The sequence below is a fragment of the Mustela nivalis genome, assembly GCF_964662115.1.
Source record: "Mustela nivalis genome assembly, chromosome: 7".
Classification (NCBI taxonomy): Eukaryota; Metazoa; Chordata; class Mammalia; order Carnivora; family Mustelidae; genus Mustela; species Mustela nivalis.
Genome location: NC_139026.1, coordinates 40,443,968 through 40,468,427, shown reverse-complemented (window position 1 = coordinate 40,468,427; position 24,460 = coordinate 40,443,968). Strand labels below are relative to the sequence as shown.

Here is a 24,460-nt window from a genome sequence, read left to right as displayed (position 1 = left end):
TATCTTTGATTCACTGTGTTACCTTCCTCAGAGGAGTAGCAACTTTGGGTTTGGAGGATATAAGATGAAAAGTTTCCTGACACACTGGGGAGGGAAACTGAAGTGGTCTGTGGGTGGCTGACACTGAAGCAATCCAGACCCCAAAGTGTTAAAAACTACAAATGTCAGGAGATCAAGGCAGGGCACTCTTATTCTTGGTCAGCACCGGGAGAGTGGGCTCTGGCTTCCTTGCATAACTATAGTGGTCTGTGCTTGGATCTGAATCGTCAAGTCATTACTTCAGTGGTGGATTGGCACTCACTCTGGAATTTTCAAGAAACTAGCTTCAACAGGGCCCACCACAAGCAGCAGTGTTCTTCCTGCTTTTTGTGTGCAAGTTGGGTTGTGTGAACATTGGTGGCTGTGGTGGATGGAAGATGGGTTCTGAAGAAGACACATGACTACCAATAAGTAAAGAAATCAGGGGCTCAAGGTATAATTTAGAAAAGCAGAAGAGATTTCATTGTAGTTACATTCTAAGTTTTTAGAGCATTTTATACTAGTTTCTTGTGCAAGCACACTATAATTTATCAGGTAACATAGGTTTGCTCAAGAGTCTTGGTTTATGCCTGTTAAACTGGTGTAGGTTTGAATAATTTTATCTTTTATCCTCAAAGTTTTCTTACTTAGCAAGATATATTATATTGTTATTCTCATCATAAATCTCCAGTTCTGGGGTGTTGAGTTGAAGCATGGCTTTTTACCTCCCATAAAATATCTAGAATTTGGGACTTTGGTCCTCAGACAAAAACAAACAAACAAACAAACAAACAAAAAAACCTGCACATTTTGAATATATATGACCAGCTAGTATCTACTTGACCAACAGAAATGTATCTAATTAACAAGCTTCCCAACAAGGACCAGGAATCTGCCCCACATGTCCATTGTTATGCCAAGAAGGAAGACAGAGTTTTCCAGCTTCTTCCACGACCCCACCCCAGATGGACGGGATGTGTGAACTCTGCTCTAGTGTGTTTAATTCACAAAAACAAGAAGTATAGGATAGTTCTTTAGTGAAGGAGCCACCAGGCTAATTCATGCTTTTGTTTTGGTTTGTTTTTATTACGTTTAGTTATCATACAGTACATCATTAGTTTTCGATGTAGTGTTCCATGATTCATTGTTTGTGTATAACACCCAGTGCTCCATGCTTTTGAAGAACAGAATTCAGACCTACTGGCAAGACACAGCTCAGTGACTCTCAGGCTCTGATCAATTAGATTCACTTCTCTCCTTTTTGGGTGCATGTAAGATTATTGTCTTCAGCTCTTAATCCTCACAGAAGAAAGGAAATTTCTTGGGCAAACCTTAAGATACATGGTGTATCTTCTTCAGGTATGGTTTCCTGCTGGGGTCCTTGTTCTTCATGTATCTCTTTTCTTATACAGCCTATCCTTGATCACCACAAATACACACAAAAAGTGTGCGTTGAACTTTCAGGACCCTTTCTTATGCAGACTCTGCTTTTGACTGTAATCTTACCTATTTTATTATTTTAGGTCCAGATCAAGGATTACTTTCTCCCAATGAGATAGTCTCAAATTTCATGGACATATAATTGACTGGGGTATCTAGTGAAAATGAAGATTCTGAGTCCTGGGTCTGGGTTGAGCCCTGAGATTCTGCATTTGTTTCCAGTTTCTAGGTGATGAATTTGCCACAGGTTCTTTGGACTACAGTTTGAGTATCAAGGCTCTTGAAGCCCCATTAAAGGCCTATTTTAACCCCATTTCCTCAGAACATTCAAGTTAAGTGTTGCGGAATTGTTTTTGGTTGTTCTTAACGGCAGACTACTCATTTGTAGTTCATCTTCTCAAGCATTACAATTTAAGTGTTTTATTTTCATATGCCGTCATCCCAGGTAGACAAAAAGCTTCTTTAGAGCAGGAATGGCTCTCTAACCTTGGTAATTTCTTATAGTGGGGTCACACTGCCACTTATAAATTTGCCAGTTGATTACTCATTCTTAAGAAATGCCTTTAAAAAAAAAAAGAAATGCCTTTTTACTATTCCACCCCAGGAGAATGCCTGAGATACATTTTAATTTGCACTTTGGCAACAAACGAATATTTTAAACAAAATTTTAAACTATATTTAAATGAAGAAATCTAAACAAACAGAAGAAAATACTGTATTTGAATTATTAAAATGCATGCTATTGCAAGAAGTAAAGGTCTTTGCTATGTTAAAAATAATGTAAATCCAAATAAGATTAATGAACAAGGTTAGGGGAAAATATGTATTATTGTATTATTGTTTTGGTTACTTGATATGTACTTTGGAAAACTCACAAATCATGAAATTATAGGTTATAATCCTGATGATTATTTCCAAAATTATTTTCTTAATTGATATCTTAGACACAAATATTGTCAACTTGTGTGGGTAGAGCACATCCTCACAGAGTCCCTGTTAAATAATTTTGAAAGATTTCAATAGTTAGATGGTCTACAGAAATAACATGCTGTAAACTCTCTTCGTTTTAGAACTTAGAAACAGAGTTGGAAACCTCCCACAGACATCAGGATGTAACAGCCTGTGGAAGGGCTGGTGAAAAGTTTAGGGGGGGAAAAAGTAATAAAATGGTCATAAATCCTGACGACAGACTTTGGGTCTCAGTTTTCAAATGAATATATTGATTGAGTCATCTCCTCTAACTCTCAAAGATGTCCGATGCTCCTGAGTAAATTTTATGGATATATATGTTTCAAAGTATGTGGCTTGCCAGGGGTTTTACACTTGCCTTCAATGGAACAAATATATGCCTGTGTGATAACTTTAAGCTTTTCCTCATGAAAATCTCATCACTTCTTAAGAATCTCAGAGTTCAGGAAATAAATTGGAAGGAGAATCTATTTTCTTATCACTTATCCATCCTCTTAGATTTTTGTTCAATTTTGCTTCCTTTTTAAATTGATGAAATATTCTTTGGGCATGTGTGCTTATGACCAGCGTTCGATTTATATTCCTCCACTCAAACCCTATTTGGTAGCATTTGGTAGGAAAGAAATGGTTCTTATCTAGATGCTTCTAGAGATATTAATACAATTTTCTTGTAAAGGAGATGGTCATTTATCTTCACCAGCCCCGGAAGCCATCGTTCTAACTGGATACTGTGTCCTTCTGAGAGTGGGAGACTTAAATAAGCTTTGATTCTCCTGTGGATTGATGATAACTGGTATTAACACAGAACAAACATAGTTGACAGAAGTAGTAAGCGTCACCCTTTTAGGTGAGACTCCTGATTAAGCCGGGAATGAAACTGGCTTCGTAAGTGCTTATGACTTCAAGTTTATAAATTACTAGGAAAACCTCACTAGTCTGCAAAACATCAAGGAGACAGACATTAGCATTTCGCATCTGCTCTCCTATGACAGTTATTATAGGAGGTGAGATATGACTCCGCACTCCCGGTCATGTGATTCAGTGCCTATCCATCCTCTCAGGATCTCCGATTGCAGATTGTGACTTGAATAAGTGTTCCTACGGAAGAGTTGTACAGTGAGTAAAATGTCTGAGGTTTCAAAATGGAGTACCCTGGTTTGTTATAAACAGAGCAGGGGTGCTTATTAAGTTGTGTAATAGGTTCCTTTGAAGAAACAGAAAATGTCTGAGGATTTTCTGAGACTAGGAAGTCAAAACCATGTGTACATACATTCTCTCATACCCATGCTTATGATACTATTTAGGTGTCAATAAGGAAGCATTTAAATAGTGAATTTTAATGAACTACCAGAAATGTGAGAGCCCATTCTTATCACACATGTGGACTGGGCTCTAACATGTAATATATTAGGAATTCAGGTTCAAAAGTTTTTCATGCGGGAAATCACATTTACAATATAGATTCAAATATCTATCTAATCTATGTTACATAAACTGTAATGTGTAGCTGACTATTTTGGGATTGCATGCACTACTAAGTAGCTGTGGATTAGATGAATTTATGGGAAAACAGCAGTCTTCATCTTATTTTTAACTAATTATTTTGCCCAAGGGCTATATCTTCTATTTGCCGTTATTCATGTGTGTGTGCATGTGTGCATGTGTGTGTGTATGCATATATATATAAAATTAACTTTTCTATGTCTGAATTCCCAACAGCTATGGTGATGGGGACACCCTGTGAGGAGAATAAGCAAATCAATATGCTGGTCTGTGCTGGTATTTTAGTTCCTAAAGGTGTCTTGCTGAAAATATCAGAAGATACCATAAATCTAAGCTGAAGAAATTCCTCCCCAGATGGACCTTAGTCAATCCCTTGCGATTAGAAAAAGGTGCAGTCCTGTCACCATGCTTGGTGGAATAAAAATGAGTAAAATTTTACTCCTCTCTATCCATCCCCAGTTACTACAGAAGTTCAGGACTGTGCCCTCACCCTCTTGTTCTGTGAAACCTCCCCTAGGACTTGGAACTTTAAACGCATAGAATTAGTCAGGATTCCTTGTAGAGGAAATACATTTTCCAAAGACCTGTTGACTTGAAAAGCAAAACTCTTATGTTTCTGAACTTTTCATAGATGCAACTAGGTTCTCAACAGGGCTGAATAATTAAGGGGTGACACTACCTTTCCATGTATGGCTTATTTTATACTTCTTGAGTTTTTCTTGAGAGTGTGGCTCTGGGTTTACTGATAAGGTCAATTGAATGTATAATTCCTCTGCCTATATATTGAACTACTCAAATAGAAATTCCCCTACCTGATTATTTCTGAAAGGAAAAGAGAACGTTCTCTTCTCTGTGTGTCTACCTTGCAAACGCCTCTTAAATTTCGATTCACACTATCAGGGTGAGGCGAGAAGTGATGAACTTTTTTAACTTTATCTTTTCTCTATATTCTGTGGCATGCGGGGAAAAAAATCACTCTGTTCCATTTTATTTTCATGCTAGCTAGTTCTTCGATTTTTGCTTGTTTCCCCAAAAGATAAGAAATCTGTGCACATAAGGGTTGATCAAGTACTGGAACTCAAGATCTTTTTTTTTCTCCCCACCGCCTAGAAAACCCAACAGAAACAGAGCTGCTGTCTTGAAGAAATGGAATACCCTGGCTTATTTTGATTTCATTTTTATTTGTTATTTATGGGGATGTGGGTCTGCTAGGGGATTCTAAGTCATAAAGCTTAAGGCAGGTGTCAACTTCCTCTAATTTCATGATTTAGGTGTAACTCGGGGGGGGGGTAGGGATTGATTGTTGCAGGGATTTTTCGAGGAGACCTCAGCCTGGGTGCAAATTTAGCATAAGAAAGGACATTTTTATGGACCTCAAAATTTCATGAGAACAAGCAAAGGTGATTTAATGGTGGAAAAAGACATTAATAACATGATTACATCATGTTTTCAAGAGTTGTATACACTCTACATTTTCTAGAGGTTTTTAATTTTACTGTCATAGTTCGTAGTACAGAAAAGTATTCAACTGTTACCGGTGTTCAACTGAGCACCTCGGAGGGACTCACATAAATGCTTATAGCTCTTCAACATGTCCTTATAGAAGGTTCTTGGTGCTGCTGATCTCCAGACCAATAATAAAGGGCTGTTATGAGGCCTCTGGGAGAGAGCAATGTGATTCTGAGCACTGATGAGCACAGAAATGCCGGCCGCCCAGCTGGCCAGGCTTGCTCATTTTCTTCTGGGTAACCAAGGTTATAAACAAGGGATAGTGGGAATGGCCTGGAAATCAATTTGCAGAATATTGAAAAGGTCACCATGGTGCAGAGAAGTATGGTGCAATACTTGAAGATATGATGTGCTAAACCTGTGTGCCACATCTCTAATGACAATAATTGTTACACAGGAGGGGAACACATGGCCAATCTCCCGTTCTTGGTTTTTAGAACAGACTGAAACCTATTTTCAGGACCCTCGTTGTAAGCTCGTTTCCTGTTGTGCCTTTGCAGCCATTTTATGAATCAATTCTTAAAAATTCAACTTAAAAAAATTTAAACCTGCGGAAACGTTCCACGTTTCAAGTTACAAGTTACAAGTCACTTCTCTTCACCTCTATGACCTTTCATTAACATTCGTCATGATTGTATCCTCTCTCCACATACGTGTAGATGAAGATACTTTCTTATTTTCCTGTTCAAGTAAGAAACAAACCTTCTGATTCTTAAATAAGCTTTTTTTGTGTGTGTTAGGGTATGGCCATTTCAGTGGAAGTTCAACTGACATCTCCAAAAAAACAGGAACATTTTCTTATGTAACCTCACTGCTATTTTCACATTCAAGTAGTAATCTATTTTTTAAAGAGTCCTCTGATTTGAAAATTGAGCTTTTTATTATCTTTTCTAAGGAGGTCAACTCCGAGATGAAACAACCCCGTGTATCTGTGTATAACCGACATTGTCCAAATGAAGGCCATTCTGCCACTCACAGCAACTCCCTTCCCGAATGTTCCTACATGCCCTTCTTGTCATCATCCTTATCTGCTTTTTGTTCCCTTTACATTTCCCCTTCACAACTGATATTTTTAAAGGCCACTTACTGCTGTTTCCCATTCACTTAAGCAACTTCATTACAGTTCTTAGTGCTGCATTGCTTATATAAGTGTGTATGCCTATAAAAAGAAATCTATGTGACATTTTGTGAGTTGGGTGATGACTATTATTTCCTCCAGCCTTGGTAGGAGGAGACTTCATTCAAACTTGTAGAGCTTTCCAGAGGAAGTAGTTCAGTAGCCTGTATAGTGATTAACATTGTGGCTATTTGAAAAAGCACAGACAAGCACAGGCTGGTAGATTACTCTTAGAAAGCCTTTTCTCCTGTCAGCAACTCGGCACCTGATGTGGTGGCTGGCAGCTCTTTTAGGACCCTCTTCCTGGAGCTCTCATCTGTTAAACACAGAAATGCCATTGATCCTAAAGAAGTCTCAGAAAGAAAATGCGGTTTTTGCAGTCTGTCTCGGAACTTTTCAAAAGCAATTGCCAAGTAGAGAGGCAGGGTCTCATCCTCAGAAAAGGAGCTTATCCCCAAAAGATTCTCCCCTAAAGGATCCAGATTCGTAGCCTGAAATCAATCCAGGCAGCTAAAAGGATAAAAGGAGATTTCATGGTCTGGGTTGTCTTCTTTTGAGTCTCTGCTTGGGGGTTTTCTTTGGCTGCCTGACTAGAGGCAAAGATTAGTGACACAGTGCTCGCTTTCAGTGATCTGTGCTTCTGTGCTTTTCCCTGGAAGGAAGCCCGGGCTGTGGGAACCAGGGGTTCTTTTAACGTTTGTAGGTTAGGATGGACAGGGTTTACAGAGCTACTTTCACACCAAGGCACCAAGAAGAACAGTATTTACTTTTTGAGAATGACCAGGTTTTTCTTTCTTCTTAAAGCTACTACAGAAAGAAGAGTCGCCTCATTGGAGAAGGCAAATCGGCTCATCTTTGTAGCCAGTGAGGGCAAGCTTTTCATCAGCTTTTATGCTCTGGAGCTGGTGGTTTGTTTCAAGGTGATAAGAGATCACTTTTTTTTTCCCCCTAAAGTTTTTGTGTAATCTAGTACAGTTGTTGAACTCTTCACAGCCATATCTACAACTGTGGTGCCTGCAGCTTTAGTGCTGAAAACTTTTTTTTTTTTTTTTTTTTGGAGCTAGTATCTAAGAGTAGGTAAAAAAAAAAAATTATATATATATATATATATATATATATATATATATATATATATATCACACAATCGTCCCATAGCTTTTTACTTCAGGGAATTAGGGACAAGAAATTTCTTTTCATTAGCTTGATGTAGCCACAACACATTGGTTTCATTTTGGGACAAGTTCTGAGGGACAGCAAAGTACATAACCCCAAAACATGGCACTTTGGTATGTGGATTATTTGAGCTGAAGGTGATTAAGACCCATCAGACTCAAGGAAATCTTTTTTCCTTTTTTTTTTTTTTTTTTTTGCTTCTTCTTCTTTTTTTAATTAAAAAGAAATTAGATGGAAGGCCTAGACCGGGAATGGATATCAAAGATAACTTTTGTATTAGGAGTGTTTATCTGTGTGGCATGGCAAACATTTGTTTACTAAACATTTACTTTTCTCATTTTCTTGTGAATTGTCTTCTTCCCTCTTGAAGCTTCAGATCCCTAACCCCTTCTCCTTAGTTCAGGTTAGTGTATGAGCCTTAAATGCCCGTCTTTGGGATCTTACGTCTTTGGGGCTCCCATACATACAGAAGTTTTTCTCTTGTTCATCTGCCTTGTGTCACTTTAACCGTTAGACCCGCCAAAGAAGCTAGAAGGGAAGAAAGGAAGTTTTTCACCCCAATAGTCCCTTTTGAAAATGAAAAATAAAACAAATCTCAGGATTCTTTTTTTTTTTTTAATTAACATATAATGTATTATTTGCTTCAAGGGTACAGGTCTGTGATCCATCAGTCTTACACAATTCACAACACTCACCATAGCACATATCCTCTCCAATGTCCATCATCCAGCTACCCCATCCCTCCCAACCCATCTACTCCCGCAACCCTCAAAATCTCAGGATTCTTAATACTTGGTTATAGGGACTGACACATAGTGGGACGGTGGTTCTCAAAGTATGATGCCTGGTCCTGCAGCATGCGCATCACTAGAAACTCGTTAGAAATGATTGTCAGAACCACCATACTAAGATCTCAATAGATGTTTGCTGAAGGTAATGCAGAACTCTGAATTCTAAAGGAGAATGGCACCACTAATACCATGTTATAAGGCAGTGGTTTCCAGACTTGAGTGTGTGTTAGAATCATCAGGAGCACTTGTAGAAATAGTGCTGAAGCCCACCGCAAGCACTTCTGAGTCCCTGGATCTGAGGTGGAGTCAGAATCTGCATTTCTCAGGGTGCCTGGGTGGCTCAGTGGGTTAAAGCCTCTGCCTTCGGCTCAGGTCATGATCCCAGGGTCCTGGGATCGAGCCCCGCATCGGGCTCTCTGCTCCATGGAGAGCCTGCTTCCCCCTCTCTCTGCCTGCCTCCCTGCCTACTTGTGATCTCTCTCTCTCTGTCAAATAAATCAATAAAATCTTAAAAAAAAAAAAAAGTATCTGCATTTCTCACACATTCCCAGGCGATGCCCTTGCTACTGTTCTGGGGACTCTGCTTGGAGAATCATCGCTCTGACGTGGTGATTCTCAATCCTGGCTGAACATCAGAATCACCTGGGGTTGCTTTTAAATATAGGAAGGCCTGGGCCCCAGCCAGACCAAATCAGAACTTCGGTAGGTGAGTGTGTGCACCGGAGCCTTTTACATTTTCTCAGGTGATTCCAATGAACAGCCAGGTTTGCGTTCCATTGCAGATCATCTCAAAAGATGTGATTCTCAGTCTTGCTTGCCCATTAAAATCATCTGGAAGGCTTTAAAGATCCTGATGCCAAGATGCCAAGCCTAGAGGTTCTGATAGAGTTGGTTTGAGGAGCAACTTGGACATTGAGAGTTGTGAGAACTCTGCAGGCGATTCTAGTATGCAGCTAAAGTTATGAACCACTTTCCTTAAAGATCCCCTTTGGCTGTCAGAATTTCATGATTTTAGCTAATCTTATGTAAAGCATACAACCTTCAAGGAAAACAAACATCACTGTAGGGAAGTACTGACTATTTCTATAGTCCTCTGGTTCCCAAGTTTATAGAGGACTGATTTTATTAATGAAAATTTGTACATTTATAGAAAATTAGCTTAATTTTTAATTGCAGACTTATTCCAAATGTTCAGAATATTCACTCACTTTCAAACAAGTTCACTTTTGTTCTCTCTCTCTCTGTGGTTTGGATAAATATCCAAAGGGAGCACAGACTTTTTTTTATCATACTTTTAATATATTTACATATTTTCTTGCCAGGTAATGTTTACCTCTACAATAGTAAAATGTAGTATAATGGAAATACAGACAAGTGAAGGACTCTACTCTGCTTGTGCCACTCTAACAGGTATTTATTTACCTGTCTGATTTGGTTGGTCTGTTAAAAATCTATATAGCATTGAGGATACGATACAAAGGTAGAGCAAGACCACTCAGCAGCAGCCAGAGAACCCCACATCTCAGCAGACTGTTGAGTCAGAGGACCTTCCAAAAAGCCATAGAGGTCTCTACCCTAGCCTGTGAGCCAGACCCTTTTATGGAGGGGAGGGGGGAAGTGGGAGGTCATGTGTTCCAAATCAAAGTAACAAAAACTTGTGAATGTTAACAGGATACCCATTAAACTTACTTTCACCTGTGGAAAATTGCCTTTGTGGTGGTTATAGTGAAGTATATCCCCCCACCCAACCCCTTGCTGTGTAGCAGACACCAACCGGCTATGGGAGATGAGAAAGCTCCTGAACTTTTCCATGCCTGGAATTTCTCATATGTTATGTAGCATTTATCTTGCAGGGCTGCTTTGAGGAATAAATGAGGTAACATTGTCTTAGTCATCTCAGGATGCTCTAACAGTACCAGACCCTGGGTGACTTACACAACAGACATTTAATTCTCTCAGCTCTGGCGCTTGCAAAGTCCGAGATCCAGGCACTGGCAGTTTCTGGTGTGAACAAACCTCTTGGTTCATAGATGGCCATCTTCTCAGTGTGTCCTCAAATGGAGGAAAGGGTGACAGAGCTCTCTGGGTGTCTCTGTTAAAGGAGCACTAAATCCCATTCATCAGGGCTCTATCCTCATGACCTAATACCTCCCAAAGTTCCCACCTTCAAATACAATCACACTGGAGGTTGGGTTTTGACATACGAATTTTGGGGGGACACATTCAGGCTATAGCAAGTATGCAGAGCCTTTAACTCAGTAACTGATATATGCTGAAAGCTTAGAAATATTAATTCCATTTTTCTGTCCTTCTAATATTATTACTACGCTTGTAACACTCTTTTGTCTTTGAATATCATTACAATCATCAGCGATGAAAAACTATCACCTCTCTTACTCTCATTTGCTCCTCTCTCCCCTGTTCCCATTTACTGGGCTGCAACTCCTTGACCAATCTGGGAGGCACTTGGGGATGCAGGGATAAATAAGCTATAGTCGCTGCCCTTAGCATACCCAGGCTAGTGAAGAAGCAGAATAAATATACAGCTATTACACTTACAGTGTGAAAAGTGGGTAAAGGGGCAGCACAGAGTGGGACCTAAACTCAGATGTGGGGTCCGGGAGTGTTTGGCAAGTTATCCAGAAGTTCTTAGGTGTTGAACAAGTTACCCAGATGAAGCAGTGGGACATGGGGAACAGTGCAGGGGAGAGGACTCCTGACAGAGAACAGCATTTACAAAGTGGGGCTGAGTGGGTACTATTTGGAAAGTATAGCATAAATTAGTAAGTGAGTCTTGCTTGGGAACTGTGAGGCAGGTGGGAGCGATGAAGAAGGAGAAAAAAGCAGGCGCCAGATCATAAATGGTCAATGCCAGTGGTTCTCAAACTGTGCCTGCCAGACTGACAGCATCAACATCACCTAGGATCTTAAGTATATACATCCTATGCCTCATTCTAGACCTGTTGAAAGAGAAAAGTTGAGCATGAGTATGGGCCCTAGAAATCTTTTAATAAGGCCTCCAGGTGATTCTGATGCATGTTAAAATTTGAGAAACACTGTTCTAGTCCATGATTTTAAAAAATGGCTATTTTCCTGAAGGAAATGGAGAACTATAGAAGAATTTTAGATAAGACTACTATATTTTGAAGGCTTTGCTCTGGAAGCCAGGTGAAAGACAAGCAAGATGGATGTATGGAGCAGGTGTGAGTACTGGCGGTAAGACAGGGAGAGATAAAGAATTTTAAGACACTGAGTTAGAATGTAGCCTCCGTGCTTTGTGCAGGGCTCTTAAATGTATATAAGGTCTAAGACATAGGAATAATATAGGACTCCTGCCCACAAGGTGTTGCTAATCTAGACATAGTTGCATTCTTCTGAGAATACTTTCTATCAACCCCAAAGAGTATCATTCACATTTATTGAGGTTAATGAGCATCTGCTACTCTATACAGAAGCTACTCTGTGGAATCACTTTGGTTGATCTGGACAAGTCCAAAGGGAGAGTCTCTTTATTATCCCCACCGCCCCCCACCCCCCATGCCCTGGGAAAATTTGGGTTGAACTTGTACCACGAAAAGGCTGTTGAGAATATAAAGCAGTAAAAGGTGATTGTTAGAACTGCAAACTAAATTGATTGGATAATTTCTCCGACACTAAGTAGTGACATTAAAACATGTAAATTTATAAACACATTCTCCTTAGACTGTATGTTTGAATGGCACAAATGTGAGCCTTATTTGTGAGAGCAGTGAGAGAAGTGCCCAGTGAAAGCTGGCTTAGCTAGGGATAGAAAAGGGCCGGATTAGATGCTTCTTTCTGCTGGATTCTTGCTTATTTTCTCAGAAGCAACAGGAGCAAGCTTGCATTCATGGCTATAGAGAAAAGGTGCCGGCTGGAAGGTGGTCTGTCGGAGGATGCTGAACTACAGGTTGGAATATACCTTGAAGCCTGTTCTCCAGGGCTCAGAGAGAAAAGGAGATGCTTCGCTGGCTGAGACAGGGGGAGGGAGGGAGGGAGAGAGAGAGAGAGAGAGAGAGAGAGAGAAGATTTTTCAAGACATTTGACAGCTGTATCTTCCCGCCACCACCTTCCCTCCAAACCCATGTGTCTCTCTGCTTGGAGTCTGACATAAAACAAGGAATGAACCCCCATTCGTCTCCGTGCTTTCAATGAAAAAAGTCGGTGCCCAAGGACGAAAACGAGCACAGCTGAAAATAGGTGCCTGACTTGTTGAGCATACAAATCATTTCCACCTTAGTCTCCAAAGGAGGGGAAAAAAAAAAAAAAATCCCTCTTACTCTCTCCTCGCAGCTTGTGTTCTGCATTCCGGAGAGGAGGCCGAGGCAGGTCTTCACGCGCTCCCGCCGCCGTCCCCGCAGGAAACTTTTCTCTGCGGGCCCCGCTCTGTCCATCCCGCCCGGGCGGAGACGGGTGGGCGCCCTGCGTGCTCCTCTCGAGGACACCCGGCCCCAGACCCCGCGAGGCGTCTGTCTCTTTAAATTCCAGCTGCGCGGCTGGGAAACAGCGCCACTCGGCGCCCAGGCCGGCTGGCGGCTGCGAGCTCGCTCGCGCTCTCGCTCCCGCTCCCGGCAGCGCGCCGCGGAGGGCTCGCTCGGCCCGCGGGCTGCTCGGCGGCGGCGGCGGCGCGGGGCGGGGAGGCGCGGCCCGGCCGAGGAGGGAAGAAAGAGCGAGCCGGGCCGGGAGAGGCGCCGCGCCCGGTCCCGCGCCCGCGCTCGGCGGCCCCAGCAGTTTCTTTCGGGGGGACGAGGATGTGCCTGGGCTGCTGGTTTTTTTTTTTTCCTTCTCAAGACGATTTCCATAGTAACCTGATCAAGTGGCTCAGTATCGCAAACCTGAGGATTTCCGCGGCCCGCCGGCTTGACCTCAGTCAGGTAACGCTGGGCTCCTGTTCCCTTGCATCGCAAACCGCTGCGCTCCTTCCAAACTTCCTTTTGTGGAAAATCGCCCAGCCCAACGCAGCCCGGGTATTTGCAACAGCGTGTTCCTTCCCAGGTGCCTGCCACGGGTCTCTTCCCTGTTGCTCCCCCAGGACCTATGATCACATTATTTAAAAAAAAAAAAAAAAAATTTTTTTTTTTTTGGTCGCCCCCCTCCCCTTTTTGATTTTTCCATCTCTCGCTTCCCTCTAGACTAGTGATGGGGACGCGGGGAGCAGTCGGGGGCGGGGGTGGCGAGCGCGGTCCAGGGAGTGGCGGGCTCGGGTGGGCGGGGTGCGGGGGGCTACTTGGGGGCAGCACCGCGTGGCCTGCGCCGGGTTGGGGTCGCGGGGAGGGCTGTTCGCACCATGCGACGCTACCAGGGAACCCCATGGCTCCAGACGAGCGAGGGCGGCCGGCTTGGGGGCGATGGAGCGCTCGGCTGGGTGGCTGGCGAGCGTCCAAACATCATAGCTTTCCTCTCCCCCGCCCCTCTTTGGGTTTTTCTCTCTTTCTCGTTCCCCGTTCTCATGTCTTTCTTCCTTTTCTCATCACCAGCTCCATTCTGTTCCCTCCCTTCTTTTTCCTCCCCTCGTTTCCTTTTTTCGTCTCCCTCTTAAAAGAAAGGGGAATCGTTGGTAACCCTTCCGTTCTGCCAGCATGGGAAGAGCTGGGAGACCTGCAGCGTGGCCACCTCAACCAGGTCGTTTTCAGACTTGTCCTCATCCATCAACATATTTGTTTCCTGAGTATTGATCTCGCTCGATTCTGCAGAAATGCATTCTGAGCTGGGCGTCTGTATGTCAGAATCAGAGTTCTGCAGCTTGCTTCTGTGCTCCCAAGTATGGCATGTATTGTAAGGGCTGAATATGTTTTAAAATCCACATATACCATGGATATAAAGAATTCTATGTTTTTTAAAAAAAATCCAGTCTTATTCTCTTGAAATTCCCCTCTTTAATTATTGATAGACACTTTCCACTCTTTGATATTTAATTTTAGGGGACTTGAGAGACCGCCTCCCCCACCCCAGTTTATGAGGAACATGTGACTTCTGTTGCCTTAATTATCTTCTCTTTAACCCTCATTCAGTTTTACACTTCCCAGTTCCTGGAATGAGTATTTCATAATGAAGGTCCAGGACCTTGCTTCCCAAAGTCCCAGCTGGCTGAAGTGGCAGCCTCTAGTGGAAGGTGCTAAGAGAGTCAGGGGGATGGGGGGTGTAGACAGACCTTGCCAGAGATTAGATAAGGCACAACAACTCCTGTGTGGGGGGAAAAAACCCACAAAACCATAACTAGATTCAGACTTTAGTACTGAGGACATGATAGCACAATAAAACCAGACTTTTGTTTTTGGTTCTTAGCATGTGTCCAACTAGGCTAGGTAGGTATAAGTTAGAACTTATTTTAAAGTGGAGCTACTATAGTATAGGACCCATTCTGCCTTGTTTATGTTGAGGCACTTCCTCAGTATGGTTTTTTTTCCCCTTTGAAATGTAAGAGGTCTGTATCATGTTGAAACAAAGGGATAAGACAGGACAACTTCTTGTTAACCAGAAATAGGATTTATATGGAATTTTTTTTGTTGTTTCCCAAAAGAGCAAATTGTTATGCTCTCAAGTTTTCCTGAAGTCAAAATATTTTGGGGGTGAAAAATATGAATCAATGATTATCCGCCACTCTGTTTCAGTGGTATATACATAGTTCATATAGAAAAAGATCTCTCTTTTAGTGAGCTCTTCTCCTTGCCTCCTTTCCTTTGTCTGCACATTTGTTTTTGAATTCAACTATCAATATAGAAGAAAGGGTCTTGGAGCAGAGCATGGATCAGGAAGAAGAGAAACTGCTGATAGATTGGAAAAGAGAATCAATTCTAATCTAGAAAAGATAATTACTGCCATGTCCTTCCACACTGTTGGCTTTGTTTTTGGCCAATTAAGAAGCTGTAGGTTTTAGATATATTTTCATTTTCTTAATTCTACACCTAATACTTTTCATACCATAGGTCATATTTATCCAGTTCAGATGAATATTTACAAAAGACTTAAAATTCCCTTGCCAGAGAAATCTGAAAAACAATTTTTCTTTCAACATTTTCTTCCTTGTAGTGAGCAATGATAGTAGTAATGTTCCTACATTATTGTTTTTACCTGACTCCTGATTTTGGTGTTTCCTGGTTGGGTGGATTCCCCTGATCTGTACAAGGTGCCCCGGGAGACTCTGTGGAACTTGAGTGCACAGTTAATTGTAGGTGCAATAAAATGTTGTTGTTGTTGTGTTTTTTTTTTTTTTCCCTCTTGGTTTAAGAACTATCATGCCCTCCTGTACATTTAATATTTGGTGTGACTGTCCCTCTTTTTGTGTGTGTACATGAAGGGTTTAACATGAAGTCTGTTCTGATTAAGCCTTGCATGATTTGAAGTTGAAAGGTATATGAGCGACAAGCCATATATTACTCTTATCTTAGTACATTGATCCTGAAACTCTTTTCCCCATGTGATTGCATCTATATATGAATAATTTAATGAAAGTAGGTAATAATGAGTTATCTGTTTTATAAGAGGGGGAAAAAAAAATCTCTCAAGTTTACTTACCTCAAGTCTCCATTTTCATGCAGAGGGATTAACAAATGTTTTTGATCTGATATTTTAATAGACTGTATTTCTGAGCACTGCTAATTACCAAGAATATATTTTGTTAATTCTGAACATGGTACAAGATAAGGCATCTTTCAAGTTGTCTGGAGGGCTCCAAGTGACTCATCCTTGTAACCCATGGCAACAGGAAATGGTTGTCCTGGGCACTAGCTGAAATGTGGACGCGAATCCACACTTTGTGATCACTTGGGGACTTAATGGGATGAAGCGTGCTGGCTCCTATGGATTGTCTGATGTTAACTTTTTGATTTCAGTCAGAATAGTTATTCCCAGGCCTGGGTTGGCAGTTCTCCTTAGCTCCTTATCCTTGAGGAGTGTTCTAAAATTCTCAGAAGACACACTGAGTGTCCCTTTTGTAACAGAAAAGAATTTATGGAGACGTTTGCACGTGTGTCTGACTTGGCGTGTAACTGGGATAATTAGGATGAGAATATTCCCAATTCAAATGAGAAGCTACCAAACTTAGAAATACAGGGAATCAGGGAACTGTGCGTGAAGCAGGAGCCAAGGGATAAAGGTTATAGTCCTACTTTTCACTGTGTTGTAGAGTTACTCTTGGGGTGGTCTCCTTATTCACAGATGTCACTTAGCTTAGTTATATCCAGAAGAAAAATGGGCATAATCATCTTTTTTCCTATTTTTGAATTCTCAAATATATATATATATATATATGACCTAATTATATATACACACACAGGTGTACATATCTAGCCGTGGTGGATACTAAGATACATACCACATACATATTCAGAGGCAGCAGACAAGACTTCTGAACAGAGAAAAGAAATCTTTCCTTATACCATTGACAGATACCTGGTAATGGTGCTGAATATTTCTTTCCTTTTAGGAGAAGGTGATTACTCTCTGTATTCTAGAGATATAGGTAGTAGGTCGTTTAATGGCTAATCACATAACCTAATGTGCAGAACTGAATAATCCCAGCCTTTTACTTGAATGCAAGTGAGTAATAAATTTCTCCCACTTTTAAAAAACAATTTAAGATCTCACTCTCCCCCTCCCCCATTTTGCAAGGAAAAGTAATTTTCTGTAAGGTTAAGTGGACTTGAGGGTGGGAAAAACTCCCCAGAGCTTTCTTTCTGCTCAGACTTCATTTTTCTTCCCAAGCCTGACTGTCAACAATAATACCCAATATGAGCCTCTGGTGGTGATGTTTCCATAGGTCACCATCCTTCTCTGTCCCAGATGAAGTCTCAGGACAAACAATGTAGTAGCATAGATTCTGAATTTAATGCATCATTCAAGAAGGTTATGTAACTCCACAGTCTTGTTTAAGAAAAAACAACAACAAAAAACTCCCGTCTTTAAAATTATATGTGTTTACTATTATCTTAAAATGATTTCACAGTGTTCAGAGAAAATAAGCCTGGTCCCTGTAGGGATTTAAAAGCTGGCTGTTCATGTCATTAAACAGTGTTTGTACAATGATACTTTTTGCTAATCTGTGCAGTGTTTTCTTAAGAGCATAACATTTGGGACAATTGTTAGTTGTGCTCGTTTGGATAAGTACTTGACATAATGGGGACCTCGAGATTTCATGATTTGGAAATGCTGCCAATGACCTACGGACCAAAGTTTTCTTGAGCAAAGAAGGGAAAAAAAATCAGTATTTTGACAAGAAGTAATTTATAACTGTTCAGGTGCAGTTAGGATTAGAAGCAAACTTTTACTTTTTTTTTGGTCTTGTTTTGTACATATTTATATGTGGTCTATTTATATATGGAACTGTGGGCCTCATATTCAGCTTTCAATTTTCCCTTCTGGGAAACGTCACCTAAGTCTCCAACTGTACTTGGTGCTTTTGGTGGGTTTGTGGGGATAACGTTGAGAAAGAAATGGTATCTTTTATATGCTCATGTTGCAAACACAAATGAGACCAGAGAGTCATGCCCTTAGGAGTTTTTTTCAATCAAAAGAAACATTGTGGGGCACCTAGGTGGCTCAGTTGTTTAAGTGACTACCTTCAGCTCAGGTCTTGATCCTGGAGTCCCAGGATTGAGTCCCACATTGGACTTCCCGCTTGGCAGGGAGTCTGCTTCTCCCGCTCACCTTTCTCCTCTCATGCTCTCTCTCGCTCATTCTCTCTCTCTCTCTCTCAAATAAATAAAATATTAAAAAAAAAAGATTTTGTTGTTCTTGAACACCTTCTTCTGTTACTTTATTAGATGGGATCAAAAACATGGCTGCTTGATTTTTATGGTTCCATTTTAGGGCAATATTGCACAACACCTAATGATGTAGGTTCTGGACTAAACTGAGTTTGAATCTCAACTCTGCCACCTACTATGTAGGTTATCATTGATAATTCTCTTGATCTGAATCTGTTTCCCCATCCATAAAATAGTTGAGAAGGACTTTTGTGACAATTACATGAGAGAATATACTGATATCATACTTAGGAGTGTTCCTGGCTTGCAGTAAATTTTCATTGCATATTCACTACTATTATTGCTGCTATTTTCTGAAATGTATCAGAAGGCTATAATTATTTTTATGTTTAGATTTACTTTTCCTTCCAAATCTGATGTGACCCATATAGAACACTTGTCCACATAGAAGCTATGACACTCCATTCCTTCCCTCTTCTCTGCCACCCCAGTTTAGCTTCCTTATATTGTCTCAGGCTGAAAATAATGACCAGATCTCTGGGAGCAAAAAGTACTTCTGTTTGGAGGAGGAGCCATTCTTCTAGTTTCCAGAAAGGTTTACTCTAATTTTTTTATATGTAGTATCAGGATTATTCATAGATTTTTTTTGAAGGTTTTATTCATTTATTTGACAGAGAGACTGTGTGAGAGGGAACAAAGCCAGAAAGAAGGAGAGGGAGAACCAGGGAGCCTGATGCAGGCCTGGATCCCAGGATCCTGGAACCATCAGACACTTAATGACTGAGCCACAGAGCAGCCTCCCCAACAACCATAGATTTTTTTTTTTTTTAAATTCAGTAATTGAAACTGGAAATCAGGATTAGCTATGGTAATGTTATATCCACTAAAAACAACCCGACCAACAGAAAACTCCCAGCTTTAGTGTTATAGTGCTTTTTATTCACAAACTACAACTGACTTACTGTTACCCTAATGGAACCCTAAAGCAACATTTTTTTTTCTGAAGTTACTTGAGGTCTTATTGATAAGAAGATGTCGTTTGTTTAAACGATGTCATGTTTCATCTTTTTATCTTTCTTTTGTGAGTTCTAATATTAAGAGCTGCATTGAATAGGTACATTTCTTTACATATTGAGGAATATCTTTATCAGTAAATGAACATATTATACTTCTTTGAAAGTTTTTTTTATTATGAATGTTTTGAATAAACACAAAAGTAGAAAGGATGATAGAATGGATTTCTAAGGACCCATCATTCCGCTTCAACAGATGAGGTGACCTCTTAAGATCCTTCCTGATTCTGTGATTCTTTGACCATGGAAACTCGACTCAGGTTTTGAGGATCTAGAATATTTGCTTTTAAATCAATATTCTAAAAGAATATGGTTGTTAAATTACAGTGCTGAGTATTTAATGGCAAGTCAAAATAACATACTGCTCAAGACATTGGACTATAAAAAAAGAGTTCTGGAACTATATCACGTGTTCTCTTTCTTTCATTTGGAAGCTTATTTCAAGATTGTACTAACAGCCAGCCTCCAGTTGGTCCCCAGGGATCACTGCCTGTTGCTATTCATGCCCTTGTGAAGTTCCCTCCCACATCATATCAGGGTCATTACGTGCGATCCATAGGATATGGCAGATGTGACGATGTATGACTTCTGAGGCTCAGTCCTAAGCGACATTGACACTATGCCTTGTTCTCTTGGATGACCCGCTTTGGGAGACGCCAACCGCCATGTTGTGAGGACATTTCAGCAGTCCATAGAGATTTATGTAGCAGTCATGCCTGCTGCTAACAATGGGCAGTTTACCAGTTGATCAGCCATCTGAAAGAGCCACCTTGGAAAGAGGGTCCTTTAGCCCTGGTAAGGTCTGCAGGTGACGGCAGTCTTGGGTTACCCACTGACTGTATCCTCTTGAGAGATCCCAAGCGGGAACCATCTGGCTAAGGCACTTGTGAATTTGTAACTCACAGGGACTGCCTGAGCTATTAAATGTTTACTCTCTGAAACTGCTAAATTTTGGAGTAATTTGCTATGCAGCTGCAGTATAACAACCTTAAACTGCCTCAGGGTTGTTCTTATAAATACTGGTTATTGTTTTATAGATAGGTAGAAGTGCCAGTTAATAGTGTTCTGCTTGACAGAATGCTGTTTAAAGTGTGCACTTAACCCTAGTGAATTACTGGCATCCTGGTCTTTCACACTTAAACTTCTCAGAATGAATCGTTTGTGGACATTATCTGTAATTAAATGAGGACAGAAGACATGATGTTTCTTCGTTCATTAGTTGCTAACCTGGAACTTAATCCCAGCCCTTCCTTTTGGCAATGGTATGTTATTAAAATTTTAACTGTCTTGGACTTTTGAAAGTAATTATCATCTGGGGGTTGAGGACTGGGATGTGTTTTAGCTGATACTTAGGTAAACTTTGACATAGTATCCTAGTTTACCTGCAGGTTCCTCCCAGCACATGCAAAGTCCTTAATGATTTAGGCTTTCATTGTCCTACAGGCTTTTCTTCTCTTGCCTACTGAATAGGGTCAGGTTTAAGTTCCCAAAATATAATATGGCCCAAATGGGGCCCTGACGAGGTTGCCTCATGTCACCATTCTTTATGAATTTGTACTTCAGGCTTTTGTGTGTATTGCTAGGTTTCCCTTCTAAACGGGGTTCTGGATTGTATGTATTCATCTGTTTTTCTCATTGTTCTATCACAAGTTTAATGCACTCTAAAACTGGGATATTGTCATAGGTAGAGGAGATTCTGTTTAAATGCAGAGTTCTGGCATACCTGATATGGTGTGGATCAGAGAACCAAGAAAAGGCAGTACCCTCACTTTTTACTTAATGAATCTGTTTTATCTATATAAATTATCATCCATAAAAATTTAAAAGGTGACTGAATCGTTACTGTGTATAAATTGGTGCTAAGAATGTTACAGAATAAATACTAAGAAGTGTCATTTGAGTTTTTAAGTTGGGGTAAATATTAGGTCCTTCTCCTAAATGAGAAGAACTCCACCAGTCTCATGGTTTGGAGTGTGAGGTTTTAGTACTTTTTCTGTGTACATTGTTAGGTAGGGTAATTAATAGGATTCTTGCCCCTGGGAATTTTTTCAGATCCGTGGTTATCTTGATATGAAACAATGATGCTGTTCACTGGCCGACACCAATATCATGCTTTCTGGGAATTGAAATTGATTTCCCCCCCATTCCTTAGCTGTTTGAGCAAGCTTCACCTGGGAGAACTTGGAACACCACAAAGCGGTCATTCAGAAATTAGTTTTTAGGACATCACAAATGAATTGTATCACAAGCCTCAGGAAAAAGTTAACAAAGTTACTAGTTCTTGATATTTTTCTGTTTGAGCACAGAGTGCAAAAAGAACTACCTTTAGAATTAAGGCTAAACAACACAGATCTGACTTTTTTGTTCTTTATGAAATGTGTGGAAATGCAATCATTCCAAGTTGTCCGTGAAAAGCACCTATGGCAGACATGTGTAAAGTCTGAGAGTGTTGTCCGAGATGTCTTTTGATAAGCATGCTTTTGTTTATTTGTTGGCTAATAGGTCCCATCTTATGTGCTTGTTTTATGTGCTTTGCATATTTGGCATTGCATTCATTTACCTCACAAAGTAAACACGGCGTTTAAACAAAACTAAAGTTTATAGATACACTTTAATTGCCTTTCTGTGGTGTGATGAGGATGTCAGGGTTATAGGAGTAAAGAAGATACTTGGTCCCTGCCCTGGAGGAAGTTGAATGTGCTTAATTTAAAATTTTTTAATGTTTTATTTTTCAGAGTGTTTGGCTGCTTATTTATAGCTAGACTTTACAATTTATTACGGTTAAGCTGCACTCAACACAAGATCGGGTTGAATTATGTTACCATAATTGAGAGTTACCCTGGGTTCTACACTGTTAATGAATGCTAATGCTCTTTTGAAGGTCTCCTATATATGGCCTCAATAACCACAAAGGCTTTTCTGCCTACAGCGGATAAACTCTCAATAAGGTCACAGGAAGTTGAATTAGAAATTATACCATTACCTATAGCTTTTTCCTTTTTTGCTAACTAATAATGTCTCTTCAGAGTATTCCCTATAGGGCAAATGTCTGTATCATACGTTGGAAATATATATATTTTCCCGCCAGAGTGGAAATGCATCTCATGAACTTTTAAACTTCCTGATGTTAGTGCTTGCTAATTGTAGTTTGAGAGTCGAGGTGGGGTTTTTTTTAGTAGTATGTTAGGGTCTTAGAAATGCCTGAATATTTCCTGCCAGTTCCTGCCATCCCTATGCAAGGATCCTAGGGAAGATTTATGTAGGCAGGAGCAGCCAAATGGTAATCAGAATACCACTTTATTAATAGCTTGAGATGGTGCAGTTTACCCTTGGTGCAGGGCTTTTCGGAAGGTGATGGTTCAGAACACATACTTTAGTCTTGAGTCCAAATATGTAAATACATTTAGTCTTGATATGCTCTGGTCTAGCCACAGTTTAAGAAGGGGAAGTCAAAAAGAGAAAGAGGGACCCTAATTTCAACTCAGTAGCCATATAAAACTGGGAAGTCAAGAAAGCGAGAGGGAGTAGACCTTGGTTTTGTGCTTTACTTATTTATTTGGGGAGGGGTACAGAGAAAGAAGGAGAATCTTAAGCGGGCTCCATGCCCAGCACAGAGCCAGACATGTGGCTCAATGTCACAACCCTGAGATCATGACCTGAGCCAAAATCAAGAGTCAGATGCTTAACTAGCTGAGCCAACCAGGCACACTAAGTATTTAAAGAACCCTATGTTCTTTAAAGCATAATCACTCTGCTTGCTAATAATGAAAGTCCAGGCACTGTTTTTGGCTCTGACTTAATAAAAGGGCAAGTCCTTCTTTGAAAGGCATGGACGGAGGTGGCTCTGGTGAGGTGAAAGGGAGAAACGGTATGAATAAATTACAGTACAGGTCACAATCTCGTACTGAAACCTAGGGGTAAGAAATATTTCAGAAATGGACATTTCCATATTTTAGAAACTCAATAGAATGTGTGTGTATATAGTGTGTATGTGTGTGTGCATGCGTGTGTACACACACACACACACACACACACACACACAGAGTTATTATGTAACAATCTGACTAGGGCCTGGGGCTGCAACTCTTTGTCAAACAAATGACTATTTGTGTAAGAAAATCCATAGAATAAATGGGAGTAGTGAATAGAATAATAGCCGTCTCCCAAAATATCTGCATCCCAACTCCTAGAACCTGGGCTATGTTTCTTTTCATGGCAAAGGGGACTTTGCACTTAGGGTTAAGGTTTAAGGGCTTTGAGATGGGGATGTGATCCTGGATTATTTGGGTGGGCCCCATCTAATCCCACTGGTCCTTGAAAGCAGAGAACTTTTTCCAGCTGTGGTCAGAGGAGGAGATGTGATGAGAACAGGGTCAGAGAGGTGTGACTTGTCTTTGAAAATGAGGGAGGGAGACCATGGGTGAAGAAATGCACCACTGTAGAAGCTGGAAAGGGCTAGGAAACAGATTATCCCCTAGAACTTCTAGAAAGGAGTGCAGTCCTCTTCACAGTGAGTTTAGCGCAGTGAGACCCCGGTTTGATTTCCGAACTTCAAAACTCTAAGACAGTACTTTCATGTTGTTTTAAGCTATTAAAACTGTGGTAATTTATTACAGCAGTGATAGAAAACTAATACAGTGAGATAAAGAGTATGTAACCTTATTTTGCTTTAGGTTGGCTTATAAAAAACTTACTGACTTTCCAGAACACAAGCAGGGAGAGGGCAGAGGGAGAGGGAGAAGCAGCTTCCCTGTTGAGCAGGGAGGCCTACGAGGGGTTCCATCCCAGGACCCTGGGATCATTACCTGAACCTAAGGCAGATGTTGAGCTGACTGAGGCACCCAGGCACCCGATTTTCTGAGCTTTTAGATTATGGTTTGCATTTAGGGATTGCGGACCTGTAGAGGGAATCAGGAATCTTGGTGTTTTCACTGGAGAACTTCATGATGTTTGAATTTGTAGTCAGGGGAAGAGGAGCTTCTTAGAAGAAAGCCTTTTAATGGTTACCATCCTAATACTTGAGCCTTTGCTCAAGGGCAAGTCCTTCTTTGAAGGTCATGGACAGAGGTGACCCTGGTGAGGTGAAAGGGAGAAACGGTATGAATAAATTACAGTACAGGTCGCATGTATTCATTTCCATTGCCT

At 40.8% G+C, this 24,460-nt stretch overlaps 1 protein-coding gene and 1 long non-coding RNA gene across 2 annotated transcripts in view; one reads left to right on the top strand and one right to left on the bottom strand.

The window, feature by feature from the left end:
* Positions 1–11,901: 11,901 nt before the first annotated feature.
* Positions 11,902–13,014, bottom strand: LOC309870563. Its single transcript, XR_014314709.1, has 2 exons — positions 12,819–13,014; positions 11,902–12,510 (listed from the first exon to the last, which is right to left on the bottom strand). It is a non-coding gene; the product is annotated as an uncharacterized lncRNA (long non-coding RNA).
* Positions 13,015–13,177: 163 nt separating this feature from the next.
* NAV3 (neuron navigator 3) overlaps positions 13,178–24,460 on the top strand; it is an 858,619-nt gene continuing 847,336 nt past the window's right edge. Inside the window, exon 1 of the mRNA XM_082739652.1 lies at positions 13,178–13,412. The gene's annotated coding sequence lies outside the window, so the exon portion shown is untranslated. The remainder of the gene's footprint in view (positions 13,413–24,460) is intronic.